This window comes from Phyllostomus discolor, chromosome 7, assembly GCF_004126475.2.
Source record: "Phyllostomus discolor isolate MPI-MPIP mPhyDis1 chromosome 7, mPhyDis1.pri.v3, whole genome shotgun sequence".
NCBI lineage: Eukaryota > Metazoa > Chordata > Mammalia > Chiroptera > Phyllostomidae > Phyllostomus > Phyllostomus discolor.
In genome coordinates, this window is record NC_040909.2 from 20,970,603 (window position 1) to 20,991,885 (window position 21,283).

Consider the following 21,283-nt stretch of genomic DNA (forward strand, 5'->3'; position numbering starts at 1 on the left):
GAAAAAAATGCTTTAAATAGAAAGGTGTTCTGGAAAAACTTAAATAATTCTCACTTTACTTCACTACTTGGTTCAACATCTTCTTTCCCTGGGTGGTCCCATATTAATCTCTTAACAATATGCCAGTTTTATTTGATAGGCTGTCTAACTTACACTTATCTCCCATAATCAGTGAGGTCTTAAGTCAAGGCTAGGTTGGGGTCAGACCGGTTTTTCATCTATCATTCTTACCAATCTGTAGATGTTCCACTAGCTTAGACTTTTATTTCTGAGGTAAACATTTTGCTAAGCAGTCATGGGTCATGTGAGCGCATCAACAACTCCTTGCTAATTTATCACATTGATCACCTGACCTTCACTGAGTAAAGCCAGGTCCTTCAGCCTCTCATGACACCATGGTGTTGGCCGAAGCAGTAAGCATGGACTACTTTCTCTCATCCACAACCTGGGAAAATGAACCTGCCTTTCCGAGTCCTTTCAAATGGCTTAGGTTATATAACTGCTGACGTACTCGGAAAGGATGAATTGTTTTATGTTGCAATGTTTCCACTGAGTAGTAGAGTATGCAGGGAAGTCAGAAGTATAGAATTACAAATTTAAATACATCGGCTCTGCATGCAGAGACATTTAGAAAAGAGAATGAGGTGATATTACAAGATACTCACTTTCTAGGGGTGCTGTGTATTTCCTAGATTATTAATTTCCTTAGGTACACTTTTGAGGACTACTCAAAACAAACAAAAGAATTGTAGGTAACTTTTAATTACTAAATATGCTGTTTTTTCTTTGCAGCAACGTTTGTAAAAATCATCTGATGTATTGGTACAATCATTTCTATCTATTGGGCAGTTTGTGAGAAGTATATTACTTGGAATGCTGTGCTTGCAGAATTTTTTTCCTGTATTTTGAGGAAAACATTAAGTTTTTAATTAAATTAAATTAAATTGTTTTAGAACATAAGTGGATTAAATACCATATTATTAATAAACTCCATATCTTTCTCCGGTCTCTATAAGGTGCTGAAACATGCCAGCAAGCAATTTCTTAACCTAGAAAATCACTTCAGCAGCAAAGTTCCAATTTTCTGACAATGGAAGGTAGAAAAGTGGTTCTCAACTGGGGATGAGCTTGCCCCCTAGGGGACATTTGGCACAAAGTCTGGAGACATTTCTGGTGGGCAGAAGGAGGGCGGGGGGATGCACGTGTTACTGGCACCCAGTGGATAGAGGTCAGGCAAGCTGCCCAGCTCCCTACAGTGCAAAACACAGCAGAGATTTAGCCAGCCCAGAACGTCTATGTTGCTGAGATAGAGAAACCGTCATCTAGAATCTTATTGTAAATATAAATGCAAAATGAAAACCAGGTGGGCTGAATGAACTTCACATGCTGGACTACCATCCTTTTCAAAGGTGAGAACGTAGCAACCCTAATGTTGAACGAGGAATTCAACCTCGGATACACAAAGAAACGAAACCTTTGTTCCTTTGTGTTCCAGTTCTCATTAAGGAATACAAGTGCACGAACCGTTCCATCAGAGTGATTCATGACCACATGCTCATTAGTTCCTACAAATTGTCTTATTTGTTATTCTTGACTTTAATGTGCTGTAAATTAAGGTGTGGCATCACCACACACCACGAAATTTGCTTTTCCCTTTTCTAATAGTGCATGAGCTGACGTTTGAATGTGGTCTTTAACCTGTGGATTACATGCCACCCTTCTGCTTTTTATTTTGCTCATAGAGCATAACCTTTAAAACAGGGTGATAATTTAAAGCAAATGAGCTTCTAAACTATTTTTCTTGTTCAAACCCAGGAATATGACAAAAAAAGAAACTGAAAAACCTTGATAAGGTTTTATGTATTTCCCAATGATTTGAATGTTAGTTCTTTTCTTTTTCAGGTATATTTTGGTGTATTCTCTTGAGACTTCATTCCTTCATTTTGTCTTACCTATTACTTTAATACTGACTTGATCCTAGTTTCATATATATATATATATATATATATATTCATCTTTCCTTAACATTTTTCCCACTGCCAACTGCTATATATTACAAAACCTTTCTTATAGCTTAGAGGTTAAGCAAATTATCTTGTATAATTCACTTACTTTCTTACAAATCTCAGTTTCCTCTCTGTAAATGGAAATACTTCTCCTACCTCTCTGAGAGGATTATTGTGTGTAAATGGGAAAGTGAACGCTCAGAAAGAGTCTGGTGCACAATAATAGATACTCATTAAATAAAGTTATTACTCCCTTTTGAAAAAGTCAGAGCAGAACTTTGAAACCCCACACTCATCAAATAGTTTAAACTCCTGCCCTGGCTGGCGTAGCTCAGTGGATTGAGCATGGGCTGGGAACCAAAGTGTCCCAGGTTCGATTCCCAGCCAGGGCACATGCCTGGGTTGCAGGCCATGACCCCCAGAAACCTCACATTGATGTTTCTCTCTCTCTCTCTCTCTGTCTCTCTGTCTCCCTCCCTTCCCTCTCTAAAAAATAAGTAAATAAAATATTTTTAAAAAATAGTTTAAACTCCTTGTGTCTATCTGGCACCATTCTATCTGCTTGGGATACTTCAGAAAACAAAGCAGACACAACCAAACTCCACGCTCCTGGAAGTGGCACACACATGGACACACGTGCAAAGGCAAACACACACACACAGGTGAAAACACGTGCACCCACAATGGTGATATCAACATCCCGCGGCCCTTCCCCTACTTATCGTGGAAAATAAAGGGGAGTGCGCACCCCTCATCCAACTGGCCAAAATGGTATGATTGAGGACAGTTACAGAATGCTGAAGGAAGGCTTTTCTTTCAAATACCATTTCTTTGGGGTTTTAAGGAAAATAAAGGTACATTTCAAAAAATATATAAAGATGATCTCGCTTAGGAGAAAAAAAATCATATGAAACAGCAATAGGTACCAAACCATGCGGAAGAAGGGAATCTGCTTTTTCGACACTATTTTAATAGCTAGCAAGATCACTGAAGGAGAAATGTATCTACACATATACTTGTTGCTCTTAAACTTGAACATAAACAATTCATAGACTCAAACAGACCAGGTGAATGACAGTGCACAAAACTGCTAAAATGTGCATGAAAAGGAATAAACGCTCATTAAAGAATACATGAGCTTTTCATGAGTTCTTGGTTGGAATTTTTTTCTGCTTCAGGGCTTTGCTGTCCCTTAGCCTGAAATAATTCCCCTGCCTCTCTTCGCCTGGCTGCCTCCTCTCGTCCCTCAGCACTTAGCTGAAATGTCCTTTGAGAGAGACCTTCCCTGACTCCCCCATCTAAGTTAAGTGCCTTCACCCATCACCCTCCCTTATTCATCCTCTCTTTGTCTGTCTGTCTGTCTGTCTATCTATCTATCTATCTGGATATATTTTTGAATGTCCTTCTATCCAACTTGACTGAAAGTTCTACAAAGGGAGAGACCGATTTACATTGTCCAACTTGAGTTTTCCAGAGCCTAGCAACTGACTCCTACGTTGCCCTCAGCGAATGTTTATGGACCAGAGAAAAGCTACTACTCACTCGGGGTGTACAGGCTGCCAAGAGCCCTGAGCTAATCAAAGCATGCTTCCTTTAGTTTTCTTGATAAGACGAATGAGCCCTGCCCCTGTTGTTCTGTGAGCAAACACGTCCCATTATGTGATCTCAGTCTATTTTTCCCTGTGTATGCAGTACAAAATGAAAAATTCCCGGTATGGTGATGAATCTCCTAAGCCAAGCAAAGAACCAGGAGTAGGTAAAGCTACTTGGAAGATGCTTCTCTTGTACCATTTTCTAAGGGGAGAATGAAAGGACTCACGATTGTTCTCATTTAGGACTCCTGAAGCTAAATGTTTGCCTCTAAACCTCAGCCATCTGCCTCAGTTGCATCTTAGCAACATGACATTGCTGATTCTCCCCTCCAGAGGTGGAGCCTATTTTTCTTTCCATCCAACCAGGATTGAACATGTGACCTGCTTTGACCAATAGAATTTTAGCACATGTAACATAAGCAGAAGCTTGACAAGTGCTTGTGCTTTGGGGCTTGCTCTCTTCATGGTCTTTGGGCCCTGAGACCACCATGAGAAGAATCCAATGAGAAGCAAAGCTCATCTGTCACAGCTGAGGGCCCCCCAGGTGGGCCAGGCTGACAGCCACCAAACATGTGAGTGAAATGATGATAGATTATCCAACCTCAGATTAAGGAACCCCCAACTAACCCACACAATCATGAAAAGCAAATGAATTCTGCTTTAAGCCACTAAATTTGGGAGTGGTTTGTTAGGCAGTTGAAGCTAGCTGATGCAGTCACAAATAGCAGTATCACTATGTGACTGGCTCAGGATTCTATAAATTGTAAGTCGGGCATGAATACCCTAAGACTGTCCAAGGTATAAAAAGGGACTTTCTAATTCCAAGTTTAGGAATCACTGCATTCTAAAACATTTTCCACTTCAAGATTTGCAAAATAAGCTGTATATTAAAAATATTGAGGAGCCATGCAGTAAAAAAAAACTTGCTAAAAAATGTTAAAGACAGCCCCCCAACCCCGTTTCAAACATTCACAACTTCTTGGTATTGTAGTCATTGCTGGACCCCTGCCCTGAATGTAATGGTGAGGGGACTGGACCAGAACTGGGAGATCTTGGTTCTGGTTCAGGGTGCAGCATTAACGAAATGTAGGGCCTTTCACAAATCTAATTTGGTAAAATTAGATCAAATGAGAGGCATAATTCAGGCCCTGAGGTTCTTTTAGGTAATCATCAACCTATTCATGTCACCTTGGATGGAAATTGAAACGATGCATGGACACTTTGTTTTCCGCATTGTATTCTGGTTTTGATGAGTCATGACAACTCTGAAGTAGCAAATCGTCCATTCATCTCAAAATCTTTTTGGAGAGCCTGCTCTAGGTCAGGCACTATTCTGAGCGCTGGTGCACTCAGTGCCCGAGGCTCTCTATGGCAGCTCGTCTTCTGACAGAGGCCGCCTACAAATCTGCAGAGAGATCGCTCATATAATGCCAGATGTGAATAGGGACTGTGAAGCAAAACAGAGTTAAGAGATAGAGTAGTGGTTCTGAAACTCCAGCTTAAACCAGAATTACCTGGAGAATTTGTTAATAAATGCACATTTGTAGGCCCCAGGGTGTCTGTCTCAGTAGGTCTCAAACGGGAACTGAGAATTTTCATTTTTAACAAATTCCCAAGTGATGCTGCTGCTGGTAGTGGAAGCATCATGCTTTGTACACCAGTGAGAGAACGTGACAGGAAGTTGTTCTTTTAGATGGGGTGATCCAGAAAGGTCTTTCTGACCACCAGAGACCCCTCACCCCCTGGGGGAGGGAAGGAGGCACGGGAAGATCTGGGAAGAGAACTTCAGGTAGAGTACACAGCACAGCATGTGCAAAGGCGCTGAGGCAGAATTGAGCTTGTTGTGCTGGAGGAAAAGCAAAGGCTAATGTTCCTAACGGGCACTTGTGTGGTAGCCCACCAGTGTCCTTGTTACCTAAATGGAGTGAATTATGCATGGCAATATTCTCAGGTTAGCACCAGCAGGGTCCACTGGGGTTGAGCTTTCCACCAAATTATTTCCTGGTAAGACTCCCATTTAGAAGTAGTTATGAGGAAAAAAATACAACTGTAGGAGTTGAGGAGTTTAGGTGAAGTTAAACGCCAAGACGAGAAGAGGAAACTGTTCGTGTGTCATATTTTACTCGCGGGGATCCAATGGCTGAGGCTCTGACACCAGAATTGAGTGTTACTGAAATTCACAAAGCGCCCAAGTCCTTGCCCGCAGCTTGCAGAATGGTCTGTGATTTCTCAGACCAAGGCATGCCATTGCAACATGGCTCCTTAAGTATTGGTGGGTTTTCCCCAGACAGTCATGCGTCATGTTTTTTAGAATATTCTGTACCTGGAAAACATTTTTCACATCCCTTATCTCATTACATCCTCACAACTTAATTTCATGGTGCATAAAAGGCAACACTATTATCCCATGCTACAGATGAGAAAACTGAGTCTCAGAGAAGCTAACGCTCAGAACCATTTCTTTCTTTTCTCTTCCCAGGGTCTTTTCTTTGATACGCAAGCTGTCCAAAGTTGTGGCAAGTGCACAGTAGCACTGAAGCAGAGCACTGAAGGCCAAGTCCATAATCTTTCTCTTGAGAACAGTGGGTCTCAGTTCTCTGCCTGCCACTCATATGTATTTGATCATCGCCATCAATCGTGAAATCTGTGGCCTCACTCAGAAGGCAGGTGATTTGTGAAGGAAAACTACCTGTACTGAGCACCCAAGAGCAGGCGCTCGGTTCGATATTCCTGACGTGTGACTTCGGCTAATCCCCCCGGCAATGAGGACTTTTTCACTTTGTAGGTGAAAAAACTGGGGCTTGGGGAACTGGTGGATCTGAGGGCAAAAAAGGGAGTGGCTCGACGTCACTTCTCTCCACCGTGCGTCCTCTAACCTCAGTAGCCACAGAGCCTTCTGTAAATACTGCATTGACGTCTACACAGGAGAGGAAGGAGACACTTCCTACTAGGGACAGTTTCGGTCAGTCAATCCAACAGTTCGAATTGGTAACACTCTTTTATGCGAAGACATGCAGGGGTTAAAAAAATTAACCCAGAGGCAATGTCTAGCATCACCTTTAAAAACCTCAACTGTCCTTATGTGAAGAACCACAGTCCATCATAATTCTTTGTTTATTAAGATTTTATTTTTTAGAACAGTTTTAAGTTCATAACAAAATTGGGGGATTTCTCATATATCTTCCCCATCACACGCCTTCATAGCCTCTCCTCTTATCAACATCCCCCATGCAAGTGGCACATTTGTTCCACCGAGGAATCCGGGTTGACACAGCATAACCAGCCAGAGTCCTAGTTCACATTACAACTCACTCATAGTTTAGACAAATGGAGAATGACATCTATCCATCATTACCGTACCATACAAGGATTTTCACTGCCCTGTAAATTCTCTGTGCTTCTCCTATTCATCAGCCCCAGCCCTAGCCACAGCCCCAGCCCCAGGCAACTGGTCTTTTTATTGTCTCCATAGTTTCGCCTTCCCCCGACTGTCATATACTTGAAATCATACAGTATGTAGCCTTTTTAGATTGGGTTTTTTCATGTAAGAATATGCATTTAAGTTTCTTTCATGTCCTTTCGTGACTTGACAACTCTCTTATTTTTAACCCTGAGTGATACTCTATTGTCTGGATGTACCCGACTTTATTTATTCACGTACCTACTGCAGGACATCCTGGCTGCTTCCAAGTTTGAGTGATGATGAATAGAGCTGCTGTAAACAGCTGTGTGCAGGTTTTTGTGTGGACATAAGTTTTCAAATTCTTTGGGTAAATGCCAAGGAATGCAATTGCTGGATTGTATGGTAAGAGTATATTTAGTTTTGTAAAAAAAACCTGCCAAACTGTCTTCCAAAGTGACGGTATCAGTTTGCATTCCCACCAGCAATGAGTGAGAGGTCTTGTTGCTCCCCATCCTTGTCAGCATTTGGTGTTGTAGTGTTCTGGATTTGGGCCATTCTAACAGGGGTATAGATATCTAGTTGTTATTTAAGTTTGCATCTTCCTGATGATATAAGATGTGGAGTATCTTTTCATTGGCTTATTTTCCCCTCTGTGTGTCTTCTTTACTGAGGTGTCTGTTAAGGTCTTTTGCCCATTTCTCCTCAATCAGCTTGTTGGTTCTATTATTGTTGACTTTTAAGGGTTCTTTGCATATTTTGAATAACAATCTTTTATCAGATATGTCTTTTGCAAATATTTTCCGCCAGTCCTTGGTTTGTCTTTTCATTCTCTTGACATTGTCTTTGGCAAAGCAGAAGTTCTTAATTTTAATGTAGCCCATTTTATCGATTCTCTCTTTCCTGGATTGTTCTAAACTGCATAAATGGAAACTCAGGACTCTCTTGTTCCTTCTGCCAGCTCTAGATTTGGTTCTTTGTTCCAAATGTATCATTTATGGATGCAGAAATTCTGTTCCATAATTGTGTCTGTAGGAGCTCTGTGACTAAGATTTTAGGGAATGCTTTGTAAACTTGGGATGAGTCAAGTTCACTGTAAGTGTCAACAAGACCTATGTTGCCCTCACACTGAGAATCTAATTTAACTAACAAAAGCAAATGAATTCAAAGTTATAACTGCCACTCCAGATAAGACTCAGTGTGAGGCTCCAGATAAGAGTCAGGAATTTTAGGATCTGAAAATAGGCCATAATCATAAGTACTCTATTATATGTATTACTGAATCTTGGCAAATTAGAATTTATTCCACAAAAATAGCTGTCACTTTACTCCCTTCCTAAACAGAAAGGATATCGTCACAGGATTTCTTTAAATTACATTTTCAGTTTTTATACACATAAACATAACTCAAGGAAAAAGGAGTACATGTAATTGACATGTTTTGGGAAGATGTCTCGAACCACTGAATTTCTCTGGTAACTGACAAAGAACTTAACAACATACTACACTTCTGTGTGCTCATAACGAATGTGGGTCACTACGGTCCAATCAGAAATTACTCAGCTCATCTTCAATCTATCTTTCAGATGGTGGAAAATTAACATGTAATTTAGAGATGTTTTGGTATTCTTACCTTCCTTTCTCCCATCACCTTTTTCTCAATGTACTTTAATTCATCAACATCATTTTTGCACAGGCTTTTAGTATGTGGCTTGGTACATAAAAACATTTTGTGGCCACAAGCAGAACTTATACTGACTGCATAAGGCTATAGTTATTCTGAATATTGATTATTTTTAGAATTGCCATACTTCTGATACTGAATAATATTTATGCACTCAAATTAGACTTTGGTATTTTATTTGTGATGATTGTAAGAATGAACAGAAGTGCTCATTGCCCATCTCCTAGATGCTCATCATTGTGCTCGTACACACGAGAGCTTTAATGGAATGATTGAGAGATGACGTATGATCAGCGATTCTACTCCTAAGCAGGTGCCCAAGGGATATAAATACCTGTGTCTACCAAAAGAATTGTTCAAGAATTTTCTTCAACAATTTGCTTTATTTGTAATAGTCCCAAACTGAAAACAACAGAAATATCCATCAATTGGAGAATAAATAAATAAATTGTGGTACCATATATTTATGTGATTGACTATCAAGTAGAAATTAAAAATAGAACAACTATCTAATCCACACAATAACATGGATTTGTCTCAAAAATATTACACAGAGTGAAAAAACAGCGATAAGAGAGAATAAATACATTGTGTGATTGCATTTATACGGAGCTCAATAAAATAAATGAGATTAGCAAAGCTAATAAATGATGACAGGTGTCAAAATAGTGTTTACTTCTCTGAAGGGCAATGGTGGTCAACAGAGAAAAGGTGCAAAGAAACTTTCTGTATTGCTGGAATCTTTTCTATCCTATTCTGTGCAGTAATTACACAAGGGTATAAAATCTAAAAATACATCAGACTGAACACTTACCATTTGTCTATTTACTCTACATAAATCACACTTCAATAAAAAATTATGGCTGACAGCTGTGGGCCTGGGGGTGGGGTGGAGAGATTGAGCACAAAAGACAAAAAGAGAAGGAACTTGTGAACAGGAGTGGCACTGTGATGGCTGCGGGGGGGAGTGGGATTGGTGGAGACGAAGAGGGGATGGGGGGATCAGTGGGAATGGATAAAAACTTTTTTAAATATCGCCCGGAACTTTTTTTTTAACACAGCATTTTGTTTTGCAGCTCTATCCACGCTGATGCACCTAGGCCTAGTTCATTTTTTTAATAGCACCTATTTAAAGAAAAGATGATGTATGCTCTGATGGAGTTTGGCTTGGCTGACGGGTGTGTTGGCTGAACACTAACTACTGCGACAAATAAGCTCTCACGCTTCCCTGGCTCACCACGAAAGTAGTTGATTGCTCCATCGCGGAACGGTCCAGTGCGGGTCTTCTTGTTCTCCTCTGTCTGGTGATTAAAGGGCCCAGGCTCCTGCCAGCTGGTGGCTTACTCCTTCCTTCCCAGGAACTTCCACCTCCCACTGGAAGACAAGAGGAGAGAAAGAATGTCATTGGGCAATTTTCTAGGTTTCCAGCTGGTGGCATGCATGTTTGATTTAGGCCTCTTCTGATTGTTCCAGGGCACAGAAGCTTGTTAAGCAAGAAGCTGGGGAGATGTCTCATGACTCCCAGAATATGTTCCCATTTTCCAGTGCCCTGACTCCTCTCCTGCACACAGGGAGCATGCCAGGCTGCTTAAGAGTACATACAGCCTCTGCCACCAGTGTCTGGGCCTGAGCTTGAGCAAAGCATCTCCTAATCCCATGTCTTAGCTTCCCCGTCTGGAAAATGAGCTGTGTGATAATGCTGCTTCACAGAGTTCTTGGGAAAACTTTTTAAAATAAGTATTTAGGATAATGCCTCATACATTATCCACATTTAATAGATGTTAGCTGTGTTTCATACTCCTTGTTATAATCAGCCATGCCAGAATGTGTTGTCCCTCCAACATGCCCTACCAGGGGTGTCCAACCTTTTGGTGTTTCTGGGCCACACTGGAAAAAGGAGAGTTGTCTTGGGCCACACATTAAATACACAAACACTAATAAAAACTGATGAGCAACAATAAGGTTTTAAGTAAATTTACGTTTTTGTGTTGGGCTGCATTCATAGCTATCTTGGGCTGTATTTGGCCCACGGGCCATGGGTTGAACACCCCTGCTAGGCTTCTACAGGAGCAAAGAATCCCAGGGTCAGCTGCATGGGCATACAACCTGTGCAGCTGCACGGGGCCCCATGCTCAGGAGGGCCCTGGGCTCCAGACCTGACACCTTGTGTAATGCTCTGTTTTCACTGTCTTGCGATTTTTAGTGATTTTATCTTTGAACTTGTGTCTTCTGAGTGACACCTGACGGGACAATGGAGCATGTGTGAGAGCAGAGGAGATGCACTCAGTACACGTGCCCATGGCTGTGCTTCCCTGCTCCGTTCAGAGAGCATCCTTGATGAGCACAGAATCCCAGGGGCCCCAGGATGTGTGGGAGCTCTGCAAAACTCAAGCTGAGTCCAAGGTGAGCATGCTGCATGCTTTCCATTCCAACCAGAACTTGCTCTGGATGCAAAGAGAAGCCAACAGCCAAGGAACTCTGGCACATCCTCTCTTATTTGTGTTACTTCCCTGTACTAAACAACCATTTACTCTGAAAATGATGACATTGAAGGAAAAGGGCAACCCACAGTTGCTTTTCTTTTCAGTTCTTCCTTACTCATCAGCACAGTAAGTCCAAGACAGGGTGTTGGTAGAGTAAGCACATAACACGAAGGGAAATAAAAATATTTGCATTAGTTTTGTGCTGATTCCACAGCTCTGATAAGACCAAAACATACATGCATATACAAACTACAAAATACATATGCACATACTGGCTACAAAACACAAATTGTGTAACTTTGTTGTTTTTGCAGAGGAGTTAAATGCTCTTCCATTTACATTAAAAACTGGCATTGCATGAGGTAAAGATGAAAAGTAAAACTGATGCTAATAATGTTAAATGTTTATTTTCTTTTCTTAGAATGATATTAAATAGCAAATAAAAATACAAGGATGATTCCAAAGGGAAACCATGGAAGAAAAAAGATTGCTTTCTATTGTGCATCGTTAGTGGCACTTTGTCCTGCTTTTTTAAAAAATTTTATTTTAATCATTGTTCAAATACAGTTTTCTCCCTTTTACTGCCAATCCACCACCCCTCCCAACCCTCCCCATTTCCCTCCCATTACCACCCTTCCCCTAATTTTTGTCCATGTGTCCTTTAAGTTTGTTCCCGTGAACCCTTCCCAATGTCCCCTGAAATTCCCTCTTTTCTCCCCTGTGGTCACTGTCAGCCTGTCCTCTATTTCAGTGTCTTTGGTTATATTTTGCTTCTTTCTTTGTTTTGTTGTTTAGGTTCCTGTTAAAGGTGATATCATGTGGTATTTGTCTTTCACTGCCTGGCTTGTTTCGCTTAGCATAATGTTTTCCAGCTCCATCCAAGCTGTTGCATAGGGTAGGAGCTCCTTCTTTCTTTCTGCTGCATAGAATTCCATTGTGTAAATGTACCATAGTTTTTTGATCCATTCATTTATTGATAGGCATCTTGGTTGCTTCCAGCATCTAGCTATTGTAAATTGTGCTGCTATGAACATTGGGATGCATAGGTTCTTTTGGATTGGTGTTTTAGTATTCTTAAGAAGGATACAGTCCCAGCAGTGGAATTGTCCTGCTTTTTTGAATAAAGGGCCCCACATTCTCATTTTGCCCTGGGCTTTGCAAGTAAGATTGGCAGCTGTGTCTTTTACTCACTCTGACTTTCCCCCAAAGTTCCACCCACCTGTCTTTTGTAGGAAGTCTTACCTGATCTCCCTCCCCCACCCCTTCTTCACGGGCTGTCATGGTCTTCAAGTCAGCAATCACCCAACGATTTATATTGATATATTTCTCATCACACCTTCACTCTTAGGTTAATTTTGAACATGCCATCTCTCCTAAGTGTCTATCTTTCCTGGAGAACAGGAACAGACTTGACATCCTCATCTGCCTGGCCAAGGACCAGAATCACTGGGGCCCTCAGAGACAAAGTAAGTTTTGGGAACTAATGGACAACGAGATTCAGAATCTGCAGGGCAGCGGTATTTGGCTGCATAGCTAGCTTGAGAAGTGCTCGTTGAGTGAATGAAAGACCACTTACGGTTCCAGTCCCTGGAAAGGTCATTCCTTCAGTCCCGACACTCTCTGGTAAAACACGGACTGTTCTTGGACTGTTTCAAGTGCTACCTAGTTCTGCGAAACCTTCCTGATTCTAGCCCTCACCTCACACCCACATCTTCAATTTCCTGACCTCAGGTCCCTTAACACATATCAATTATTTCTGACACTGAGAAAATTCATTGAATTTTACCTCTCTTACTAGACTCTGGTAACCTGGGGGCACAGCATTGTGGGGGCCAGGGTGAGGCAGATGAGGCACTTGCCTTGGGTATAAAATTTAAGAGGATGTCCAAAAACCTCAGTCACCAAGAGACATCATGTTTTAATGTACTATTTTAAAAATAAAAATTAATGTGACCATTATCCATGATAAACAACGTATCGAAATTTTAAGTAAAGACAGGTTCAGACCCTGCACTGGCACTACCGTCTTCATTCACTCCAGTCTAATCCCGGCCCCACTGGATCCTGTTTTACCGTCTTCTAACCCCAGTGCCCATTGGATGAATGAATATCTGAGTGAATTGCTTCCTTGAACTGTTTCCTCAGCTGGAAATTTATAGATCTTGGCAATGAAGTTGGATGGCCGTGGCGGAATGTGCTCATGGGTCATGACAACAGCTTGGTCATGCCTTCTGAAATCAGCGGGATTGGGGCTACCTTCCGTCAGCTCCCCATTAAATTTTCCTTGATTGTCCTCCCTAGTATCAAATCAGAAGGAAAACAAAATTGCCTCTTCTGGTGCTAACCATTCTTTACCATCATGAAGCCTCTAAGACTGGCCTTAGGGCCCACTCAGATGGAAGCATAGTGGTTCATATTGTTTCAATAATGTTGCGTTAACATTGCCCTCCCCGTTGTTACAAAACATTATTACAATGGTAGTCTCATGAATTGTCTGAGCAATGCCACATTATTTATTTAATGTTTTAATTTACTCTGTGCTTCAGAAGTTTCCAGGCAAAATGAGATCAGAAAGGCAAAGCCATTTGAACAAAGGGAGGCAACAGTATTTGTTACACTTCATTCCCATAAGGTGTTTCCTATTAAAGAAGGAATTTAGCTTTGAGTTACGCTAAGAGAAAAAAATTAAAAGTTCCAGCAGTCTTTAAGGCCTACCATCCACCTTTTTGAACGAAGATTGACATCACCCCTATCCCAGCCTCCCCCCCGCCCCCCCACCCCCCCCCCCCCCGACAACAGCACCACCACCACCTCTACCATCTGCCCTTCTTACAAAGTTATTTTCCCACTCCCCCCCCCTCCCATGCCCCTGCCTTGAGATGGCTGTCAACTGTTGCGACCTATCAGAGCCAGGCTTTTTCCTCAGTGGCCAACTTTTTCTCTCACAGTTGGCCACCAGGGGGCCCCCTGTTTGGAACAAATGGTGAGACTCCACAGCTTTCCTCCAAACAGCCAAAACGTGCTGGGATGCCTTGGCGCAAAGCTAAGGAACTTACCTGCATAGAACAACTCACCAGCTACAAACCTGCAAGTCCTACGGTGCAGCCTTTACGAGTGAAGAATAAAACACGGATATATATCGCCGAGGACCGAGGGGAACTAGGATCCGTGGAGTCTCAAGGGAGCGGCCCCTCGCTGTCGCAGGGGAGCCTTGGGGTCTCCGACTCTGTGGGAGCGAGCTGAAACTGAATCAGACGCCTGGAGCAGTTTCTAATTTCCTGACAGTGGTGGTAGTTAATTTCCTGACAGTTGTGGTTGTTACTGTTATCTGCAGAGGTGGTGGCTTCTAGCCCCTTTCCGTGGCATGCTCACCCGAAGCTGGAATAAAACACTCGCCACTGGCTGGCAATCCAGAAAACTCTCCCATAAACTATCTATACCTTGTTGGGCAGCTGAGGATACGCACCAACCGCCAAAAGTCTCTCACATTGTCATGCAAGGGAACGTGTATATTAACTGATGTAGTCGGGATTATTTTAGTATTATCTACAGAAAAATAATTGTACCCTGTTGTCAAAATAGTTTTGTTGCAACTATAGCTTCTTAACGACTACAGGTTAGCTGCAGGGGTACTCAGCATTTTTAGAAGCCTTCTTCTACCGCAGAACCCAACCCCCTACTGCTTGTCTCCCAATCTGAATCTTCGGCCTTCAAGATTTATGGGTGCGCAGGGGGACAGGCGTGGGGGAGGGGTGGCGGTGCACGGGGTGGGGAAGTGCTTTAGAACTTCATATTTGTCTGGGTAGAACTTTTCAAAAGTATAGATTATTTTTGCCCTACCGTTTTATTTGCACATATCCAGGACAAAGACAAATTAATAGGGCGGCCCTTCTTGAACCTGTGGAGTGTCTCCCCCCTCACCCCTACCTGCACACCGTCCAGGACGTGCAGGATGGTGCAAGGGGGTGTCTCCCTCAAGGGCAAGCCAGGTATTTTCCAAACTTCCATTCCCGGGGGTTGGTGATGGAAAGAGAACACCAGGCGCCGCGGTGGGTGGGAGGCCCCGGGAGGAGCCAGTGCCCCGTGTCAGCCCAACCCGAGCCACAAGTGGTTTGGAGATCGAGGGAGGAGCGCGGCTGGGCGGGCAAAAATAAAGCCCACACTTCTGGAAGGCACCTCCGCCCCGCGCTCCTGTCACTCATCCCCCATCCCTTCCACTTTGCCTGCTAGAGCAATGGGGCCCAAACCCAAACCTCTGTGCTCACACAGCCGAGTGGGTGGACGCACGGCCACCCAAAATCACCGCACCCTGGGTGGAAGGCACCGCCGCCACTAGGAGGAGGGAAAGCGGCAGGTGTGGAGGCGGCCAGCAGGGGCGGTGGGTGTGTAGGGAACGGGGCAGGGGTACGCGATCCCGGAGTGGCCGACACATCAGCCAGCCAGCCGAGTGCCAGGCGGGAGCCAGGCGGGGGGCGTCGGGTGCCAGCCGGGCGACCCAGGCGGCGGTGGCGGCGGGACGTGAAGCCAGGAGGCCATTTCCTAGCTGCGCCCCTGGCGGAGCCGGGTTTGCCTGCTCCTGCCTGTCGCCGCCGCGCGAGTCGACCGCCGGGAGGGCTGGAGGGGAAACCAGGTCACCGGTTCTCAGACGCATCGCGGAGCGTGCGCCCGGGGCTTGGAGGAACAGCGCCCGGGGAGCTGGCCGGGGCGGGCCGGGCGCGCTGGGGGCCGGGAGAGGCGGGGACTCGGGTGCCCGGGCCACGCTCGCTTCCTACGCCTATAAAAGTGGAGTGGCAGAGGAGGGCCGGCGCGGCCCTGCCGGCGGCCGCCTCTCTTCGCCCAAGGAGTTGACATTTTGCAGGACTCGCGCGACGTCCCGTCGTCTGCGCTCCCCGGGACCCCCGCCGCCGGGAGGAGGGGGCGGAGGAGGGTGGAGACTGCGGGGCTTGGCCAAGGAAGGCGCACATCCTCGGGCGGGCGGCCGTGACGCGGCGGGGATTAACTTTGCATGAATAATGTGAGTGCGCTTGGAAAGGAGACCTTCTACTCCCCGGGCTCGGGCGAGCGCGCCCGCCGGCTGCCTTCCCCGGGCAGGGGCACCCGACCCAACCGGCTCCAGGGCACTGGTAATTTGGCGAGAGGACTGCGCGGAGGCCGGGGCCAGGGTGGGAGTGTCGGGGAGGCGGGAGGAGGGGGCGACAGTTTCAAATGTCCAGAGGGGTGGGCAGGATGGTGACGAAGGTGTCTCGGGAAAGTGAAGGGTTGCGGGAGGCGAGCTGAGCGCGCGCAGGCAGGCGGACGGGCGTGGGTGAGTGGATGGGGGGTGTCAGTCAGCCGCCCCGTTACCGCGGGGTTTCTGCGCCCCAGGTTTGAGCGGAGGGGCCCTCCGGGGCTGGGGCGCCGCGCGGCGGCGCTCCGGGAGCCACAGCGTGGGCAGTGGCGGAGCAGGGTGGCCGGGGCCCCGCTCCGATCGCAGCGGCTCTGTTCCTCAAACCCCAACCAGGCTGTTGACAGGCTCCTTGTGAAATGGAGTTTGGCATCCTCAGCGCCGAACCGAGTGGAAGTTTCCATGATGAGGAAGTTCTGTGACACGGGGATTCGGAAAAGGTTGGCAGACACGGGGGGTGCGGTTTAAAGGGACTGTGGGTCCCCATCCCCCCCGTTCGCTCCTGCCCCGGAACTGCCGGGTTTGGAAAGGAGAATAATCCTGAATATTGGCGTGCGCTGTCGCCGGTGCCGGGTGACTTCGCTTCTCTCCGCCTCCTGTGGGAGTCGGAGGCGATTTCGCTGGCCTTCCGAGTCGCACTTCTTTGCCTCGGTTCTCTTGACGCAGCATCCTCGCCGGAGTGGCCTGAAGTTGGTTCTGACACCGAGAGCGGTGGCAGCGGTGCGCTCCCCCACCCCCGCGCCACCCCTCGGAGGGACTGATTTGGGGGAGTTTTTTACGCCTCCTGGATTTTGTCCTTCTTAGTGTTGTTGTCACTTTATAGAGAAGGATTTCCCAGTGACCATGGTAGGGTTATTATTAGTGCTAAGTCTTAAGCCTTCCGACTTGTTGGGGAGAGGGAGCATGGGATGCGTGTGTATTTATTAATGTATTAATTTTAAAGGTGTAATTTCCCCAAAAGGGAAATTTCTGAGTGAGTCAAAGAAAAGCATTTACCTGAACAGACAAGTTCAGAGTCTCCGTCCTCCCCTCCCCACACAGATTTAGACTTTGTGAAGATTCCAACACTACCCCCAGTGAGTAAATGAATTTGACACAAAGTCATCCCCTTAGCATGTCACTTGCTAGTGACACTGTTTTAAAGACCTGTTTTTGAAGTTCAAAACCATAAAGCATTCCTTGGACAGTGTATTAATATCAGAGCACAGCAGTTTTATAAGGATAGATGCATTGGGTAATGTAGACCTCTCGGGCAGTATCTTTACATTATTTTGCCTTATTTTAGTTTACTATGCTTATTTACATTGTAGTAATGTATAGCATGCATTGAATTGCAAAGTAAAAATCATATTTTAGTCAAAATATTCCATGATTCATTCTGAATACTCACTGTGACTGCTCCCTAATTCACTTCTGTTTACCTCTCTTATTCGGCAGCAAGTCGGAGACTAGGAAACCTTTTTTTAAGGTGTTTTGATGAAAAGTATTTTGAGCAATGGGTGTTTTAAGAGTTTTCATGCCACTTGGCTAAGTGTTCTAATTGACTCTCATAGAAATTCAGTAGTAAGTGATTTATTTAAGGTGTTATATGGGAAGGCATCGGGCAACAGCCATTTATTATTTGTGATTGTTAAACAGATACTATGGGACTTTTGTTTTAATGAGTTTTAAAGTTTTGTTATATATTGGAAGGGGGGCTGACTATCTGGTAGCAAATAGACTTTGCTTTGCTTTTGTTTCCCAGTGAGTGAAAGTAAGTGACTCTGTAGGCACAGAACTATTTTTTATGGAGCCATCCCTGTTGGCGTCACAATCTGAAGGCATAGTTTTATTGACGTTGGAATATTGTTGTCATAGAGTAACTGCCTTTACAAGAGTAATAAGCATTCCGTTCCTCCCCTAAAGATTCTGTGTAGTAAATTCTGCTGCAGAGATGAGTTAAGACAATTTCCTTTTCATCAGCGTTTTTGAGAAAAGGTGATTTCTTAAAATTCCCTTAAGAAAGTTGTGGGTTCCTTTCCTTCTCTGGGACTTTTACAGTTGTTTGGAGCGCAGGGTGTGGGGAGCTACACATGGGCTTGCATGTTTCTTTTTTTAGTAAGCTGGTCTTTTTGATGGAAATCAGAGTCAAGGCGATTGGTGTCTTCAGCTCCTTTCTGTCCCTCTTCTGGAAGATTATGTGTCACCTTCTTCAAAAGCCTTCCCCTGGCCACTTGAGCAAAGGCAGTCCCTCATTCCTCCTGAGACATTGGTTTTCTTGTTTCCTTTCCCTGCACCCCTTTTCTTGGTCTTATTTGCAATCTGAATTGTTCGTTTCCATTGGTGCTTACAGATCACCTGTCTCCTGTGCCTAGAATATAGAGTCCATGCGAAAAAATGTCCTGACTATTTCATTCACTCTCCATTCTCCAGCATCTTGAACCGTGCTTGGCACACAGTAGGTGCTAAATCAATCTTTTTGAATAACGGAACGGCTGTGCCCAAACACTGTGTTCCCCCAAATACCTGACTAAGCATCCTAAATGAGTACCCATTGGGGTTTGCCAAGATCTGTGCCCGTATACGCGTGCGCCATGTATATATGGGTCAGTCTTGGTTTATCTGTCTCTTTCTCTCTCTTTTGAGGTGAAAGCTAGCCTCATTTTGTGTAGTGACAAAGCAGTTATTTCTGCCAGTTTTTCCTGGGGGCATTTGCCTTGAGTACATGAAATTCCTCAGCAGCAGCGTGTCTTACCTGATTCCCTGAAGACTTTGACCTTCAACACCCTGGGTTTCAGCAGAATTTTTATGAGTTCCAGAGGGATGGTCAGGGCTAAGAGTGAAATTCCAGGAAACAGACATCACTGGGTGGTAGCAATGCCTCCTCTCACTCAGCAGGTTCTAGCAGCGTCTCTAGCTGATCTACAGAAGTGATGGTTGGAGAAGGGGCAAATGGACTGTCAGGATCCCACACGAGACAGAAAGAGCCCTTGGAGGCAGACTAGAAATATTCTGGTGGTTACCCTGCGTTATAAATTCAGTCAGTCAGCCTCTCCTTTTGCCCCCTTTTTCCACTTCCCTAAACATATTTTGAACCAGATGACTATGGGAAATACCACATTCTCAGAGTTTTCAAGTGATGGAGCTGTGATACCCAAGGGGTTGTCTTCAAAGTAGCTAGTCATGGAAACTCTTTTGACAAATGAGTCTAAAAGGAAGTTACAATTGATTACAGGAATTTGTTTTTTGTTTATAAAGTGTTGACTTTCAGAACCACATCTGAGCAAATGCCTAGTAAAAATTCCACAGAATCATGAGACTGGTGAAAATGGTACCAGACAAAAGATAATTAAACTGAAATCCTAAATGTGTATTGCTTTTGAGTATTTAATGTAGCTCTGAGCTTCTCAGCAGCCAGGTTAATAGGAAAAAAGGGAACTGGAGTATGCATTAAAGTTACAAGGATAGATCAGATAACACTGGCTGTGTGCTTACTATGGTGCCGGACAGCTAGTATATACACCTATGAAATATCAAATCATACAATGGCCAGTACTTGAACCTCAGTTCTCCAGGAAATGAAGATAAGTTCTTTATATGATCATGTCTTTCACCAATCCTAGCAGGGGGAAAAAAATGCAAGAGGCTTAATGAGAAAAGTAACCCAGTGAGAGTTGACTTTCAGAGCCTAAGCCGCCCATGGGCTAGCAATAGAGATTCTGGTGATTGTCCCCAAGACAGAAAGAAATAGAGCTCCGAAAACCTAGAGGAATGAATGGCTGACATGTTCTTTAGGCTGACTCTCTCAAATATCCAGCATCACGGCCAAGCTTTTCACTAAAGCAATCTGAGAGGACAGGACAGCCAGGTACTTGAAAATGACACTATGGCCATAAACCTCTCTGAACAGGAGGTCTCGATGCTTTGTGCTTTAGTCTATCTAGCTTTTATCTTCCAGTACGGCTGTTTGTTTTCGTGTCCATTTCTGTCTCCCCCCATGAGCTGTGATGAGGGGCTATGGGTTTATTCACCCTTGACTGCCAGCACTGAGCAGAGGGCCTCACACATGAGCAGAGAGAGGCCTGTTGGAAGAGTGAATCAAGGGTGAGAAGAGGGGGTGCCTCTGGTTCTCTGATGCTGGTAGCAAGTGTCGCCTTCTCACTTGATTTTGCCCCAAGTGCATGTCTGCTGCCTGGGTTGCGTCATATCACAGCCGATTATTTTGCTTGAAGGGCTGAGTCTAGTGTCTGAACTGGTTGAGTAATGGGTGGCAAGTTAGCTCCTTGCTTTATTTAAAGTCATTCTGAGCACTTGATTTGACTCCTTATTCAGTCTACATAAATCCATACAGGCGCTATGCACTGGCCTTGCCAGTCATTTCATAGCTCGCCATGCAGCCCAGTGACCTTTGAAACAGTATGTGTATATTCTGAAATGGTCTATATCCATTGGGGTCTCTTATATGGGGCCCTGGATGAGAAAAGCTATTTTAATCTGAGAAAGGGATTGTAGTTTCTGCGGCCCGTGTGTGTTAGTACAACTTGCAGTGGGGTCCACCCAGAATTCCCCTGGTATCCATGTGGTATGCGGCTGAATGCGTCTAGGCCCGTGAGTCTCTGATTAAGGATGTTCATTTCTACTTTGTTCCCTAACTTATTAGTCAAATGACATTTCAGTAAGTGGGGAGGGGGAGGGGGAAATACCCAAATCACTGAGTCACAAGGAATGCATTTCCATATCCTCCTCGCAGGAACCTGGCCCGCTGACAGCGAGCAGAATGCTCTGTGTTCAGTACTGACGTCGTTTTGTCCATACTGCCCTAATTTCAGGGGACCTTGGAGACTTTACGGACTGGCAGTTCTTGTCCAGTACTATTTTTATTGAGCGAGAGGCTGAGCTCTATTGTGAACTTAGGTGTCTTTTCCAAATGGCAAGTCAGGAGAGCCTGGAATTAGAACCCAGGAACCTTGACTCT

General features: G+C 44.6%; 1 protein-coding gene across 6 annotated transcripts in view; it reads left to right on the plus strand.

The window, feature by feature from the left end:
• The first annotated feature begins 15,936 nt into the window (after positions 1-15,936).
• Positions 15,937-21,283, plus strand: part of THRB (thyroid hormone receptor beta) — a 341,636-nt gene continuing 336,289 nt past the window's right edge. For 2 of the 6 annotated variants that reach the window (XM_028518284.2, XM_028518286.2), the window contains exon 1: positions 16,095-16,288. The gene's annotated coding sequence lies outside the window, so the exon portion shown is untranslated. Of the gene's footprint in view, positions 16,289-21,283 lie in introns of all 6 variants that reach the window. The other 4 variants (XM_036031522.1, XM_036031520.1, XM_028518289.2 and 1 more) reach the window with 3 other exon arrangements.